Source organism: Balaenoptera acutorostrata, chromosome 9, assembly GCF_949987535.1.
Source record: "Balaenoptera acutorostrata chromosome 9, mBalAcu1.1, whole genome shotgun sequence".
NCBI classification, from domain to species: domain Eukaryota; kingdom Metazoa; phylum Chordata; class Mammalia; order Artiodactyla; family Balaenopteridae; genus Balaenoptera; species Balaenoptera acutorostrata.
Window position 1 is genome coordinate 57,876,965 of NC_080072.1, and position 17,158 is coordinate 57,894,122.

A 17,158-nucleotide genomic window follows, 5' to 3' on the forward strand; every position below is an offset into this window, starting at 1 on the left:
CTACTCAAATCTATAGTGGCGTGGAAGAAGCCGTAAACAATTTGTAAGCAAACGAGAGTAGCTGTGTTCCAATAAAACTATTTAGAAAAAGAGGTGGTGGACAAGATTGGCTTGCTAGCCCCTGGCCTAGACTAGGAGTGGGTAGGGAGGGAGAGTTAAGCAGTGGATCAGTAGGAAGAAAGGGACTAAGGTCTCTTCCAACCCTGAGAGCCTTATGTATTTTTAACCAAGAAAATCTGACATGGTAACACCTCATTTAATCAGATTATTCATTCTTGGAACAGAGGGATGTGTTCTTCCACAAAACCAACTATTAACTAGAACTCCCTTAGTTTCAGCCTTGACAGTTGAAAATATTTCTGAAACTCCAGAATCTTCTGCCTTGCCTTAGGTACTATACCAAAGATAACAGAACTTTTCTTGGATGACTAAGGACTTCTCAGAGCCTCAAACCATCTCTCCAGATACCAAATCTCACATGCCTTGTGGCTAAAGTTTTAGAAGGGTCAAGACATTTCTTGGAAGAGGGTTTTGTGTAACTCCTAGAAATGGGCGTGTCCTTTTAACTTCCATCTTTCTGATGAGGGTAAAGCCAAAAACTGCCAACAAACCAGGAGAATCCTGTTAAGTGAAGATTATAGTTAGTTAATTAGAATCTAACTGAGGTTACTGGATGATATCAATAAATTGAACTTATTAGTCAGGGACATTAAAAACATAATACTTGCATCTTCAAAAGCTCTTTGCTTTATATATAAAAAAATCCACCCATAACACATGCACACATTCATCACTCACATTCACCTTTCTCTTGGTAAAACTGCAGGTGGTGATGTAGTTTGAGTTCCAGCCCAAATAATCACAAAGACAGAAGAATTTGATCTGACTTGTGAGTACATGATGTACAACTATATCCCAACACACTGCAGCATGAAGAACACTAAGCTAGACTTATGGCCCATAACTGTTAACAGCAAACAATAAGAGAGTCCAGCGGGTTATATAACAGTCACACATTTCTGGAGAAACACTTCCTGAGTGAGAAAGAGCTTCCTGCTATCCTTCCTCTAGGTATCCTTCAACTACTCTGGACCATGGTGATTTTACACTCTGAGGGAGGGAAAAAGGCACTTGAGTTCCTGCTAGATTCCATGTGCTTTCTATCCATTATCACATTTAATCCTCAAACCAATGCTACAAGGCAAATAAATCCCTTTTTTTACAGATGAAGAAAATGAGGTTCATCGAAGTTAAGCAATTTGAAGAGATCACAGACCCAATCTTCTGGTCCACTGAGTCAGGGCTTAGGGTCCAGAAAGAACTTAAGGAGAAGCTAATGCAGATGAACTGCTGACTACACTTTGAGAAACACTGGCCACAGAGTTTATGAAAGGTCAAGTTCACAGTTAGTAGGTGATGTCGAAAGAGGAATTAGAATCTAGGTCTCAGCTCCTAGTCCAAAGTTATTTCCAGTCCTCAAATCCAAATCCCTTAGGATCATAGTTATATGCTCCCGACTCATTCATTTGAGTAATAAAGATCCTCTCTGACTCCAATGAACCTTCCTTGTTCCTTGGGCACAGGATGAACTTTATCTTACCACAAGACAAGTCCATTCTGAGGTCAGGGGCTTTTTTAGCTCCAAAATTTAGCACAGTGCTTGACAGATGTTATGCACTATATAACTCTTCAGTGAAAGGTATACCAAAGAAGTAAAAGGAAAGAATGTCTATTTGCTCCCTCTTTTGGTAAAAACATTCAAACAAAACCTCTCAGTCAGATGATCTGCTAATGTAACACTTCTAGGATTCTAACCATCTCTGTCCTGGGTGAGATAGTACACAGACACCATAAACACAAAAGATACCATGGAAAAGTGCATGTCTTTATGTGAAACTGACTCCAACCCTAGGCTTCAGGGGGTGGATCATGGGAACCTAAATTAAGCCAATTAATACATTTCATCCAGTGACTGGTTCAGCAATGCGCAGGAGCTCCAAGCCAGCTCAAACAGTCATTAAGATTCAACACTAGGACTTTCGTTTGTGTTACTAAGAGTGGGCTCTCTCTTTCACTGGAGAGAAGGTTGGCATGATAAGAGCCTGAAGTTGCAAGGACCACCCTCTGGAGTCTAAGAACAACAAAGAGAAAGCAGAGTTAAAAAGATGGACCTTGATGAAATGTGTGTCCTAAATCAAGGTGATCCTGAAGCCAGGTTTCCCCTTTCTGGTGACTCAACAAACTCTTTCTCATTTAACACAGGTTTTTGTTTTTGTTTTTTTAAATTTCTTTGGATGTTTTATTGGTATTTCTTTGACCTTTTTTTCTTTTTAACATCTTTATTGGAGTATAATTGCTTTACAATGGTGTGTTAGTTTCTGCTTTACAACAAAGTGAATCAGCTATACATATACATATACATATATCCCCATATCTCCTCCCTCTTGTGTCTCCCTCCCACCCTCCCTATCCCACCCCTCTAGGTGGTCACAAAGCACCGAGCTGATCTCCCTGTGCTATGCGGCTGCTTCCCACTAGCTATCTATTTTACATTTGGTAGTGTATATATGTCCATGCCACTCTCTCACTTGGTCACAGCTTACCCTTCCCCCTCCCCGTATCCTCAAGTCCATTCTCTACGTCTGCGTCTTTATTCCTGCCCTGCCCCTAGGTTCTTCATAACCTTTTTTTTTTTTAGATTCCATATATATGCAACACAGGTTTTAAGCATGTGTCCTATTTTGGACCCAGAACCAGTTTGTTACCACAAGAATGACTCAGAGGTCCTTTCCATGAGCTCTCATCAAATTCATTATTTAATCCATTCTTTTGTTTCCTTCACTTTCAATTTTTTTTCCATTAGTATTTATTCTCCTTCTTCCTTCCAGTCATTCAATCAACATTTATCAAATGTGGATAAATGTCAGTGCCTATTAGTGCCAGGTCCTTTAGGATCTCATGATCTTTGGAAAGGGCAGGCAGGTACGTACACAGGTAACTCAGCGTGCTGAGGTCAGGACTCCAATAGAGGTATGAACAGAGAGCACTCTGCTTGGGAGCAGTCAGGGAATGGCGCAGAGCACGGGTGATACCTGGATTGGGTCTCGAAGGATGAGAGGAGTTTTGCTAACTGAAGAAAAAATACTGGAGGAGGAACTTTTCAGGAAAAGAGAATAATACGAGTATAGTTAACTCTCACTATTCACAGTAGTTATGGTCTATAAAGTCACCACAAACACTGAATTAGCAAATACTGAATCCTTTCTCCTAGAGGAAATTCAGGGTTAGGTCCCTGCAAGCCTCTGGCCAAAATATTTGTGTCAACCAATCCATACATAATCTTGTTTTATGTCTGTTTCTGTGTAAAGACACCTTATTTAATATATACTGCTGATTCATGAATATTGAACTTGCAGCTAACAGCACTATAACTCAAGTCTGGATGAAGTTTATCTAACACGTGTGTTTTCTCCAAAAGGTACATGATGATCTTGTGCTTAGGAGCCGTAGACAGTAGTTCAGCACTCTGCTTGGGGGCATTTAAAATAGTGACATCATCAAACGAAAAAGCACAAAAATGTGAAAACCATGGCATTAAGAGGAAGGGGCACTAGTTTGCAGGGTAGGAGCTGAAACAAGAAGGCAGAGTGTGGCTCTGTTCTGTCTCAGCGTGGAACACGTACGTGGGGAGCTCAGACTTTTCACTGCTCTGCGTATTGCATGTCTGTGACTGACCTTGAAAGAGCTGTGAGGACTGGCTTTGGGGTTACAAATAAATTTTAATAAGTAGGTGAATTCTCAAATATGGAGGCTGGAATCTCTGAACAAGAGTATCAGTTATATAAGAAAAAGCTTGGTGTGTTCAAATAGTAAAGCTAAGTTTGTGAAGCTGAAGGAAGGAAGATAAAAAACAGCATGGAAAGGCAATCACTGAAAGGAAGGCTAGAAGAGTGATTTGGGGCTATTTTAAGAAAGGCTTCACATGCCGAGTTTTATGTATTTTCTGTAGGTCAGCTGTTCTCAATATCAAATATTAATACAAAATTAAAAATTTGAGAATTCCCTCATAGAACAATAATATACATTTTAGTATTTGTTAACTAATAAATAAAAGCTGCGAGGAATTCACTAACTCAATTATTTTGCTAATCACAATATCTACATTTTTTTTTAAAGTACAAACACATGTAAAACACTTATTCACTGCATAAGTAATGCCTGGTGTGAGTGAGTGTGTGTGTTTTTAAGGACCCAGTCCACCATGTCGGAACGACTGTCATGTACCGAGCGGAGCAGCCCAGGTAGAGAGAACTACGTGTGCAAAAGCCCTGAGGAGGAAGAAGCCTTGGCTCGTGGTAGGACCTGACAGCAGGGCGTGGCTGGAGCATAGTGAGCACAGTGGAAAGTATCAGGAGGACAAAGCAGGGACAGATCATAATGAAGCCTTGAAGGCCATTTTATGAAGTGTAGCTTTTATCTTAAATAGAACAAGATCCGTCAATAGGGGCATAATTAAATAAACTGATATATGAGCAATTGAAGAAACAAACAAGAACAATGTAGTGCGATCCTACTTATATTAAAAACCCTGGGGCTTCCCTGGTGGCGCAGTGGTTGAGAATCTGCCGGCCAATGCAGGGGACACGGGTTCGAGCCCTGGTCTGGGAAGATCCCACATGCCGCGGAGCGACTAGGCCCGTGAGCCACAATTACTGAGCCTGTGCGCCGCAACAAGAGAGGCCGCGATAGTGAGAGGGCCGCGCACCGCGATGAAGAGTGGCCCCCGCTTGCCACAACTAGAGAAAGCCCTTGCACAGAAACGAAGACCCAACACAGCCATAAATAAATAAATAAATAAATAAATAAATAAATAAATAAACCCAAAAGTTAAAAAAAAAAAAACCCTGTATGTTTATGGATACATACATATGCACACCACTACATATATATGTGTATTTACAGTATATATATATAGTATACACATGCACACACACACAGTGTCTTACCAATGCTCAGAAAAGCATTCCAAACTGTTAGCAATGGTTTCCTGTGGAGGAGAGTTGGGTATATAAGAGTATAAGGGAACTTTCATACTTTAATCCATGCACTTCTGTATTTTTAAATAAATAGAGCATGAGACCGCTAAATGGTTTTACATTTTTTCACATTTACATTTCTTAAAGGATCATTCTGGCTTGTAGCAAATGAAGTGAAGGCGGAAAGAGCATGAGTAGGGAGCTCAGGTAGACAACTAAGAAATAATGGCATCTGGATCAGGACGGTGGCAAAGGACATATACCTTCAAGATATATTTCAGAGGCTGAAATGGCTGACCCTGGTGATGAACTGAATATGGGGGATATGGGAGAAGGAAGAATAAAGAACGACTCCAAGATTCCAGCTTGAGCAAGCAGGTGTTGTGTTATGACTTATGGTGGGGAAGGGAACCACAGCCACATCTCTCTGACAACCTCTCATAGTGCATGCTACCCACTCTTTGTCTCTACTGCATCCTAAACAAAGGGGTAAAATGAATTTGACATGTGTGAGAGGGAGAGGGTCACAATCTGGGAAACCAAAGAGCCCTGTATCAGTGATTACACTGACTGAATTCGAGATTGATTCCCCAAAGACCAGGTCAGTCTTTCTGCAGAGGACTCAGGGAATCCATTAGTGAAATTACCTCTCCCATCGACAAAACAACAAATGAGTCATTGCCAACCCTTTGCATTTTGAAGAAACAAAGGTCATTTCACCGAAGGACCTCCCTTTCATGTCCTTGAATGCTCTGATCTAAGTTGTATTTAAAGCACTGAAGTAAGCGAAGGTTACCAGGGAAAACCAGGGCAAAGTTGGGGGAAGGGTAGACAAATAATGCCCACAAGTATAGTCAAACTGTTTCCTTTCCTCTAGGACAAAGTCTTCGCTCATCTACTTCCCCAACCCCAAGTAATGAAAGAGTAGAAGACTCAGTGGGCTTTGGCTTCCCTAAAGACCTGGTTTCACACTTTCTTAACAGTGGTATTTAAAACTTTCCTGTGCATCAGGATCACTGAGACACCTGTCCAAATGTAGACGTTCCCGGGTCCCAGTCTCAATAGAGATTCAGACTCAGCAGGTCTAGAGTGGGGTCCAGGGCTACAAACCCCAAATGACTCTACTACACAAAGCCCAAGAACCCCATTTTGAGAAACACTGAACAATTTTGTTCACGATGGTTGATAAAATGCAGTTATAATTTAGTGAGTTGCACTGGAGGAAGAAGTGGACCGTGGAGATCTGGGTTGTGCTTCCAGCTCTGTGTCTAGTCAGTTAAATGGGCGGGGGTGGGGGGGGGAAAACCACTTTTCTGCTCTGAGCCACGGTTTCCCCATTTATAAAACACAAGTGTTGATTTTGTGGATCTCCAACTTACCTTCAATTTCTGACATTTTAAGACCCCAGGAAAAGACAAAGGGTTGGAAATGTCAAGTAGGGCTTCCTGCCCCTTGTACTAGAGTGACTCTCCCTAAGGTACTCAGATTGTGAATATACATGAATAAGAGTATAAAATCCAGTGCTTTCTAAACTAGCTGGTTATGAGCAAATACAGGAAAAGCTACTTCTAAGGTACAAGATGAACTGGGCGGGGGGCCCTTCTGGAGCCTGGCTTCTCTTCCCTAATCACAGCACTCAATATAAAAGCAGGGAAATAATTCAAAGGATGGAAGGAGAAACTGAACCTAATTCCAAAGATTAACTCAGGTGCTCAAATAAATGCTGTCTGCCTCCTGGGAGCCCTCATTTACATCCATCCAGCTGCCTGAACTACATATATCTGAAAAACATTCCCGTGTAGAGGCTATTCCACAACCTCCATATGATTTATTGGAAAGGCTTTTGTTTAATTTATAAGAAGTCAGTATATAGCATTAGAAGAATGACCTCTGGGCTAATGCTTCCTTTTTTCCCCCTTGTTTTTTAAAAGTCAACATTACAGAGGTATATAATTTATATGCAACAAAATTCACCCATTTTAAGACTTCAGGCAGATGGGTTGTGATGAATGTATACACCGTATAACCACCACCACAGTCAAGACAGAACACTTCCATCACCCCAAGGCATTCCCTTGTGCTATTTCCAGATTAATCCCCACTCCACCTGGCCCCAGGCAATAAATGATCTGCTTTCTATCACTATAAATTAGATCTGTCTTCTCTAGAGTATCACAGAAACAGAATCATACAGTAAATATTCTTTTGTGCTTGGCTTCTTACGTACAACATAAAGTTTTATGATTCATCCAGATTGTTGCATGAATCAGTTTTTAACTGCTGATTTTAATTGCTGATAGTATAACATGTTAAGGAGTTACCATATTTGTTTACCATTCACCTATTAATGGACAGTTACATTGTTTCCAGTTTGGGGCTATTATGAATAAAGCAGCCATGAACAATCATGTATAAGTCTTTTTGTGAACATGTTTTCATTTCTCTTGGGTAAATACCTAGAAGTAGAATGGTTGGGTCACATGGTAAGTATATGCTTAATTTTATAAAAAACTGCCAAACTGTCTTCCAAAGTGGTTGTCCATTTTTGCATTCCCACCAGCTATCTGTGAACATTGTAGTTTTTCTACAACACTTAGCCATTATAGCCAATCTAGTGAGTGTGTAGTGGCATCTCATTGTGGTTTTAATTTGCATTTCCCTGATGACTAACGATACTGAGCATCTTTCCATGTGCTTATTGGTTCTTTTTTTTTTTTTTTTTTTTTAAAGGATTTTCTTATTTATTTATTTATTTATTTATTTATTTTTGGCTGTGTTGGGTCTTCGGTTCGTGCGAGGGCTTTCTCCAGTTGCGGCAAGCGGGGGCCACTCTTCATCGCGGTGCGGGGACCGCTCTTCATCGCGGTGCGCGGGCCTTTCTCTATCGCGGCCCCTCCCGTCGCGGGGCACAGGCTCCAGACGCGCAGGCTCAGCAATTGTGGCTCACGGGCCCAGCTGCTCCGTGGCATGTGGGATCTTCCCAGACCAGGGCTCGAACCCGTGTCCCCTGCATTAGCAGGCAGATTCTCAACCACTGCGCCACCAGGGAAGCCCCCTTATTGGTTCTTTATCTTCTTTTGTGATGTCTGTTCAAATCTTTTGCCCATTTTTAAATTGAGTTTTTTGCTTTATTATTGAGTTTTAAGAGTTCTTTGTATATATTTTGGATACAGTCCTTTGTCAGACATAGGTATTGAGAATATTTTTTCCCAGTCTGTGGCTTGCTTTATCACTTTTTTAATGGTGTTTTTTAAAGAGCAAACGTCTTTAATTTTGTCCAATTTATCATTTTTAAATAGTTCAGGCTTTTTTATGTCTTATATTTCTTGTCTAAGAAAGCTCTGTCTACCTCAAGGTCAGAAAGATTTTCTGCTTCATTTTCTTGTAGAAGTTTTATAACTTTAATTTTCATGTTTAGGTCTATGATCCATTTTGGGTCAGAGTGAGGTAAGGATCATGGTCAATGTTTTTCCACATGAATATACAGCTATTCCAGCAGTGTTTGTTGAAAAGTACCCTTTCTTTATCAAATTGCCTTGACATTTTTGTTGAAAATCAGTGACCAAATGGATGTAGGTCTATTTCTAGATGTTCTATTATGTTCAATTGATCTCTCTCTATATATACTTCTGCCAAGACCACCCTGTTTTGATTACTGCAGTTTTACAATAAGTCTTGAAATTAGGTAATGTGAGTCCTTCAACTTTGTTCATCTCTTTCAAAGTTGTTTCGATTATTCTAGTTCCTTTGCATCTCCATAAAAACTTTAGAATCAGCCTGTCAATTTCTACCAAAAACAACAACAGCAACAAAAACCAAAATGCTGAGATTCTGATTGGAATTGCATTGAATCTAGAGATCAATCTGGAAAGAAATTGACATTATATAATTTCCTCCTTAGAATTCAACAGAGAAGCCATCAGGCCTGGAGTTTTCTTTGTGGGAGGTTTTTAATTATAAGTTAATTTTTTAAATAGATACAGGGCTATTTGGAATTTTACTTTCTTTTGTGTCAGCTTTGACAATATGTGTCTTTCACAGAATTTGTCATAGCATATAAGTTAACAAATTTATTCAGACAAAGCTGTTAATAATATTCTATTATCCTTTTTTAAAAAATTGAGATATAATTCACTTACCATAAAATTCACCCTTTTATTTTATTTATTTATTTATTTATTATTTTTTTAAAAAATTTATTTATTTATTTATTTATTTACTTATTTATTTATTTTTGGCTGTGTTGGGTCTTTGTTTCTGTGCGAGGGCTTTCTCTAGTTGCGGCAAGCGGGGGCCACTCTTCATCGCGGTGCGCGGGCCTCTCACTATCGTGGCCTCTCTTGTTGCGGAGCACAGGCTCCAGACGCGCAGGCTCAGCAGTTTGTGGCTCACGGGCCCAGTTGCTCCGCGGCATGTGGGATCTTCCCAGACCAGGGCTTGAACCCGTGTCCCCTGCATTGGCAGGCAGACTCTCAACCACTGCGCCACCAGGGAAGCCCCACCCTTTTAAAGTGTACAATTCAATTTTTTTTTTTAGTATATTCACAATGTTATACAACCATCACTGCTATCTAATTCCCAAACAATATCATCTCCCCCAAAACTATCCTGTACCCATTATCAGCCACTATTCAGTCCCCCTTCTTCCCAGACCCTAGCAACTACTAATCTTCTATTATCTTTTAATATCTGCAGGATCTGTAGTAATGGGCTGGTCCATTTTTGGTGTATTCTATTTCCACAGAGATCTAGTTCTAATGCAGGAATCTAAAGAGTTGAAGTCACATTACAGTCTGGGACTCTGGAGAAATGGAAAAAGAGAGAATTTTCCTGAAGTTTGTTAACTAGGCTCCTATTGCCTAGCAGCACTTTTCAACCAGTGAGAGTGTGCCAAGTTATTGAAAGGTTTTGAATACTCCAGCCCTAAGAAAGCTGAAGTCCTTGGCCCAGTCTCCTCTGGCCACAAGCTACCTGCAGTCTGACATTAAAATGCTATTTTTTTGTGATATGATATAAAAAAATTTGGAAGGCGTGGGCCTACAGTACTAAGTCCAAACTAATCAGGATAATATTCGAGGACCTTCTTTCATTTGGTCCCAAACTGCTTCCTGTAATTGCCTTCTATGCCTTTCCCTCTGTCCAATCTTACTCCCACAAACATCCTAGACTCCAGGCAGAATAAAGTATTTTAACCGAAGAAGCCATGCAATTGTGTGCTCTTGAGGCGTTCCCTGCCAAATACTACTAATCCTTTAAGATTCTACTCAAATGCACTTGGGAAACTCTCTGGAAGGGCAGGGACCATGCTCATCTTCCCCTTCAGGAAGCAACAACTGAACTGAATACGCTGGCAGAGGACCCAGTACTGATAGGCTCTCAGAGTACAAATCTCTTTTTTGTATTTTCGAAATTGTCTTATGAAGAAAGCAAGAAAGGGATCATCATCATCATTTTGTAGATCAAGGAACGTTCATCCAGAAAATAGTAATGACCTGATAAATTCATACAGAGCTAGAAGAATCCAAGTTTCCTTCATACCATGCCATTTATTGTTATACTAATTTTTTTTAAAAGGTAGAACCCAAAGCCTTTCATTCTAAAATGAGTCCTATCTTTAAAAAAATTTTTTTTGACGTTAAAAAAATTTTTTTTGGTTAATTTTTTCAGTTTTATTGAGGTATAAAGACATAAAATTTAAGATATTTAAAGTGCACTTGATATATGTGGTGACCTGATATACATATATAACCGATCTCTTAAATTGCAAAAATTTCCTAGCAGTGGTCTACAACAACTTATATTTACTTTAAGATGTAAGACTGATGGGAGAGATGGGAATTGAGGATAGGAATGAATCCTGAATGTGGTACAGAGCATTCCACAGGGAAGGGGAGGTGGCACACTGGGGCTCTGGTGCCCTGAAGCTTTATTACTTTACAAGCTACTGTTGGTCACTTGGCTGATTCAGAGCTGTCTCTGTGTGTGGAAGTGTGTGCTGACCACTTCTGGAAATAGAAGAACCAGGACCTTATCATCTTAAGAAGTAAAACCCACCTATTCCATTTATTTCTAGGTACCCTCTCTACCTGCGTCTGTGTGAACAACGCAGCTGAATAAATATTAGAATCGACACTCAGCTCTTAGATAATTTTCCATCTTGAGGCACCCTGACTCTGTGACATAGGGCTCTCTGGGGCCCTAGAAACTCTCCCAAAGTCTCAGTTTCTTCCACGACTTCAGGACAAAAGTTTGCAGATTCCAACTGGGGAGCTACACCTTCCTCAAGTATCTCCCAGGCTTAACCCTGGTGCCTTTCTAAATAAAACTCTGTGATTGAAACAAACCATTTCTGACTTTAATCCTTCTCTGAGCAAATAATGTTCCACTGTAGCAGTAAAAAATACAGAATCAAGTCCAGCAGTTTAATATCTAGAATGCATATCCCTGTATTAAAACCCCTATACCTATTCACCATGCCTGCCCTCTACAGGAATTTCGCACTTTATTTTTGTTAGAACCTTCAACTTTACTGCACCTTGAACTGAAAGAGCTTTCCATAAACTGGAATATAACATAATTTATTAATCCCAACCAAATCCAAACCTATATACTTTCTAAAATATCAACACAGAGTGAAATTACACCAGAAAATTTCTCTAAAAGGATTATAAGTAGCGATTATTTGTAAGCAGTCCTTGGTTTATAATAGCTCCAAGTTTCATCAGGAATGTTATCTAGTTATTTCAGATGCACAAGTGTTTTGTAAGCTTCTGGAAGGCAGAGACAGAAAAGATGCATGGTACAGTGGAAAATAAACAGGACTTAGAATCTGAAGATGCAAGTTCAAACTCCTGGCATCACTTACTAGCTGTGTGACCCCAATGAGTCACTTAACCTCTGTAAGCCTTAGTTTCCTCATCTGTAAAATGGAACAAACTCCACCTACCTCACATGGTTATGGAGAGGAAAAAATAAGGCAAGGTATATATGTTTTAAAAAAAGCATTATATACAAATATGAACTTTATCTTCTAATTGTTTGGGACTTGGGCTTCTCATCACCCGTGTATTTGGGCATAATTCAGTGCAAAAGACCAGAGTAGGTAACCAAAATGATCTCCTGATGTCTATGTAGGACAGGGTCTTAGTGGTCAGTAAAACCACACACTCTAAGAAAAGTTAGGTATAGCACCCATATATAAAACTCATAACTTTGAAAAAATAACTTTCTAACTCAGTCACTAAGGGTGCTTAGTGAACACCACCACCTCTCATGTGCACCTGCAGTCCTGGATGTAGGTCCTTGCTATTATTCTCCACCAAAGGAATCAGAACTCTTGGAGGGGAGTTGATTCCGTGTTGTGGAATAAAAAAAATTAGGATAGGTCTGAATGTGCTGTTTATTCAATAATAAAAGCAAGGTTCTTTAAAAGACACAGAGAAGAAAATGTCAAGGATATTTAAAGTCAAAAGGACTAGATTTAAAGGCATTCCCAATGGCCAAGTTGTAACATTTTAGGATTACAAGTTGAGGCTGTGAAAATGTGAGTTCATAATATCCAAAGGATTAAAGTGTACAAAAGTTTTTTTATACAAAAGGAAGGTGACTAAATAGGGTTTTTGTGGTTTTTTTGGTATTTTTATTGATTCTGATAAGAAGGGCAGTCAATACGGGGACTTTCCTTTCTTCTATTACACACTATAGCTGATATAAAGTATAGATGTGTGTCTGTTTCTATCTGTATAAGCAGAGAAAGAATCTTCACAGGGAACTATGAATAAGGAGGAATTACAGGAAAAAGTAGAAGTTACAGAAAGACTAGGAAGGACTGATCAGCGCTGGTGGTCATACATAATAGCTCACAAAAGGGGGGCTGTCTAACAGTTAAAAAGCACTGGTGGTCACAAATACTCACCAAGTATGGGGTTGGCCAAAAAGTTCGTTCAATTTTAAGCAAAAATAAAAGACACGTTTTCATTTTCACCAAGAATTTTATTGAACAATGTATTCGCTAACCGAACGAACTTTTTGGCCAGCCCAACAGAATGAGGGTCCAACATAATGTTCCCAGATAATACTTAAGTTTGCAGAGCAGAGCTGACTTCATGAACTCCTATTCACTCATCTTCTAGCAGTGGTTCCCAGACTTTAGCATGCATCAGAATTACCCAGAGGACATGCTGAGATGCAGATGCCTGGGACCCATCCCCCAGAGTTTCTGATCTAGAAGGCTGAGGTTGGGGTGGGGTCTCAAAACTTGCATTTCTAACAACTTATCAAAAGATGCTGGTTGATGCTGCTGGGTCTGGAACCACACTCTGAGGACCACTTTCCTACTTGCATCACTAATCGCAGTGATGTGTTTACTGAAGCGTAAGTAGTAGGTTCTGAATAACAGTAACATTCAGGTCACTATACCGTAATGACTGGACAGTGTTTTATAACCCTGGCCAAGTAAGAGACTAAAATTTCCTCCTTTCAAAGGAAGAAATTAGATTATAAGAAGATAAAACCTATGTGAAAGCATGAACTAAAAGTCGTATTAATGTAGCAACTGAAGTTTGTCTAGAAAGATGAAGTTCGGCCTCATAACCAGTGGCAGGGATCTAAAACACTGTGAGGAGACCAAGCCATGGACGCCAACCAAGGATCAGTTAGGTTATAACTGGATAGCAGGACTTTGCCAATTTGAAAAAGTGTTCCTTTTACTTTTTGTTCTGGTCAGGTGACTTCCTGGTTATTTCCCTGGAAAAGGTTATCTGCCTGGGAAAGTCAAAATTATAACTTAAATCTTGGGATGATATCAAAATAAGTACAGCATGCAAATAAGTACAAAAATAATGAAGAAATTAATTAAGCCCAAGGTGTTGATGTTTTAGAATAAGATGAAGCATAAGTATACAAATAAGGTTTGTAACCACTGTATTTGTATATGTCTTATTTACTATTTAAGGTTTTTGATGTATTCAAGAGAATCAGCCAAATTAAACTTGTAATGGCAATTATATTAAGAGAATTTAAACAAATCTGTAAGTAACAAGTAATGTTTAATGTCATCTATTAGGATGATGTTATTCCTCTTTAGGCACAAAAGCCTCTTGGAACTTCCAAATGCCTGAGAGATTGCTCACCTCAGCCAGAAATTCGACTCTCAGGAAAGGTTTCAGAAAGATGCTCCAGAGGAGGTAAAGTAGTTTACCATCTCTTATACTGCTGATTTAAAGGTGGAACGCTGTCATCCCCAAAGAATTCGACTGCAGGATTGAACATACACGGTGCAAAGTGGGGAAGAAAGTAAAATTTATTGAGCATCTACTTAGCACCAATCCAATCTCAGCACCTGGCTCACTGTGCATGCTCAATAACCACTATCTGTAATCCTAATGCAGACAGACAGTGTTAAAAAGGATAAAGAATTATAATAATTATGGAACACAGAAAAGAGACCGATTTACTGTACCTTGAGAAAGGAGTCAAAGAATATGCCAGGGTGAAAAGGCAGGAAGAGATTCCGTATTTTAAGCCTAAGGAGGCATCTAAATACATGGCATCTTCTGGAGACGGCAAGTTCTTACGTATGATTACAGGAAAGGATGTAGGGGGAGAGGTCATCACAAGTGAGGCTGGAGAGGAAGGTTTAAGAGCAGATCATGGATAGCCTTGAATGCAGCCACACCAAGGAGTGTGGACTTATCATCTAGGTGATGGGAAGAAACAGGATCAGATCTAGGTTTTAAGAAAATCTAATTGAGCTGCATACAACATGAACAAGTCTTACAAACATGAAATTGAGAGAAGAAAGCAAGGTTGAAAATGTGATTTCATTTAAAGTTCAAAACTAGACAAAATTAACCATAGTGCTTAAGGATACACACGGTAAAGCTATAAATGAAAGCAAGGAAGTGATTACCACAGAAGTCACTATATACCTGGAAGGGGGGACAGGGGTGGAGTAAGAAGGATATGATTGGGAAGGGACACACAGGGGTTTCTGAGGTGCAGTCATTTTTTTGGCCTGGGTGGTAGTAATATGGGTGTTTCCTTCATTGAACTGTATGCTATATACATTTTTTTGCACTGTATTATATTTCACAATAAAATGTTGTAGAATATATAATTGGAAGCATCTGGAAGGATGATGAGGTGGGCAGAGTCTGAAGACACAGAGAGAAATCAAGAGTTGGTCACAATAGTACAGGCAAGGGAAGAGACCTTGAGTAAGGTCATTGGTAGTGGGACAGAGAGAAAAAGAAAAGGGTATTGAGAATTACTTAGAAGTTAGGTTTCAGTGACCCATTAGAAATAGAAAGGAAAGGAGAGGAACGAATCGTGACTGTAAGATTTTTTAAGTTTTAAGCTTGGGAAGCCAGATGTTAGGCAGGAAAAACACAAAGAGCAGGAGACTGATGCAACAAAAAAAATTTGAGATATGATTCACATAGCATGTGAATTCACTCTAAAATTCACTCTTTAAAGTGTACAATGCAGTGACTTTTAGTATATTTACAGGGTTGTGCAACTATCACCACTATCTAATTCCAGAGTATGTTCACCACCCAAAAAGAAACCCCATACTCATTTACTCATTAACAGTCACCCCCCATTCCCTGAGCATCCTTGCCCCTCAACCCTCATGTGATTTTAAGAGAATAAAAACCTGTTTTGTGGGTTAAAACTGTCTTGATAGAGTACCAGTGACATTCAATTGGTCTCAGCAGCCCAATCCCCAAAGAGACCTTGTACCAGAGCCTTAATTTGTCTCTCCACAAAGATGGGAGCTCTGGAGAAGTTGAGGAACCTTCTTTTCTCAAGATGTAGAGGGGAACATCCCCAGTCCTAGTTCCACCTTGGAAAGAGACTGAAGTCAACAGGGATCAAGGTGGCAGAGACAGGTGTCAGGTTATAGTGGCTTTCAGCCAGTGGCAGTATCGCACCCTCCAGGGTGTGGAAAGGTGTGTGTGTGTGTGAGGTGGGGGGTAAGTTGTCACAATGATTGGGGAGCACTCCATGCATCAGAGGGCAGGGGACAGAGATACTAACCTCAAACAAGGCATGGGGCAGTCCTGCATAACCAAGAATTGTCCCACCCAAAATTCCAATAGAGCTCCACCTCTCCTCTGAGAAGCAATAGGGGCAGAATTCCTATTATTTCTGAAGTACAAAAGTCAAAATGGAGAGTTACGATCTGTAGTTGGGAACCAGGCCCAGGCCTGAGAATGTGTGGTTAAGAATAGCTTAGAGAACAGAAGATTTAAATTAGCTCACAGTGAAAAGAGAGTATTAATAGAAACCCAGATATTAATAGTGATGAGTCTCAGCTGAGGAGGACCGTGGCCCAGGACCGTAGCATTCAACCATCACTTCTCTTGAGTCTTGTGCTACGTGTTATAGCTGCAGCTTCAGATACAGGAAAGGGTAAAGGACATATTCAGTGGTACAAACCATCAGAAAGAGTACCTGCAGGGGTATGCCTTATAGTCCATCTTAAAAAATTAAGAAGGCTCATTAGGGAGCTCTCTATATAAGCACAAACTTTTTCTCTCTCTACACTGATTTTGTATGAAACTCTGCCATTGGTCATCCCTTTAATTCCAGCACTGAAGACCCTGTTAAAATTGGCACTTTGCTTTCAAACATGTATTACATGTGAAGCTCTGGGAAGCATAAGCAGCAGCAGGAGACAGTCCTTAGAGTAAAAGTGCCTCTATTCCAGTGGCGAACACAACTAAATAAAATACACATTCACCTGTGCAACATATTGCAACAGAACAATTTAATAGCTGAAAGTAAGTTTTGGGGTCAGTTTTGCTACTTATGAGCTGCACGAACTTGGGATCTTTCATATCACCAAGCTTCAACTATAAAATGAAGATGATAATCCAGACAGCATTGTTGTGAGAACCAGAAGTGAAAGGCTGCTTTTTTTCTTTCCCTAAATAAAGAATATAAACGTTATAAACTTTCCTATAAAGTTCTGTTAGAGTATACAAGTGGGAAAGTTTATATTTGATATTAGAACAGTTTAACAAAGGAGGAAGCGTTTGAACTAGGCTTCAAACACATGATTAGGATAGCAAATGTCTTACACGAAAAGTAATAATTTATGCAACATCTTCACTGAG

The 17,158-nt window shown here is 39.8% G+C and overlaps 1 protein-coding gene across 2 annotated transcripts in view; it reads right to left on the reverse strand.

Moving 5' to 3' along the window:
- The window catches only part of GAB2 (GRB2 associated binding protein 2), a 174,787-nt gene that overhangs the window by 66,058 nt on the left and 91,571 nt on the right, over positions 1-17,158 (reverse strand). The gene's annotated exons all lie outside the window — the stretch shown is intronic.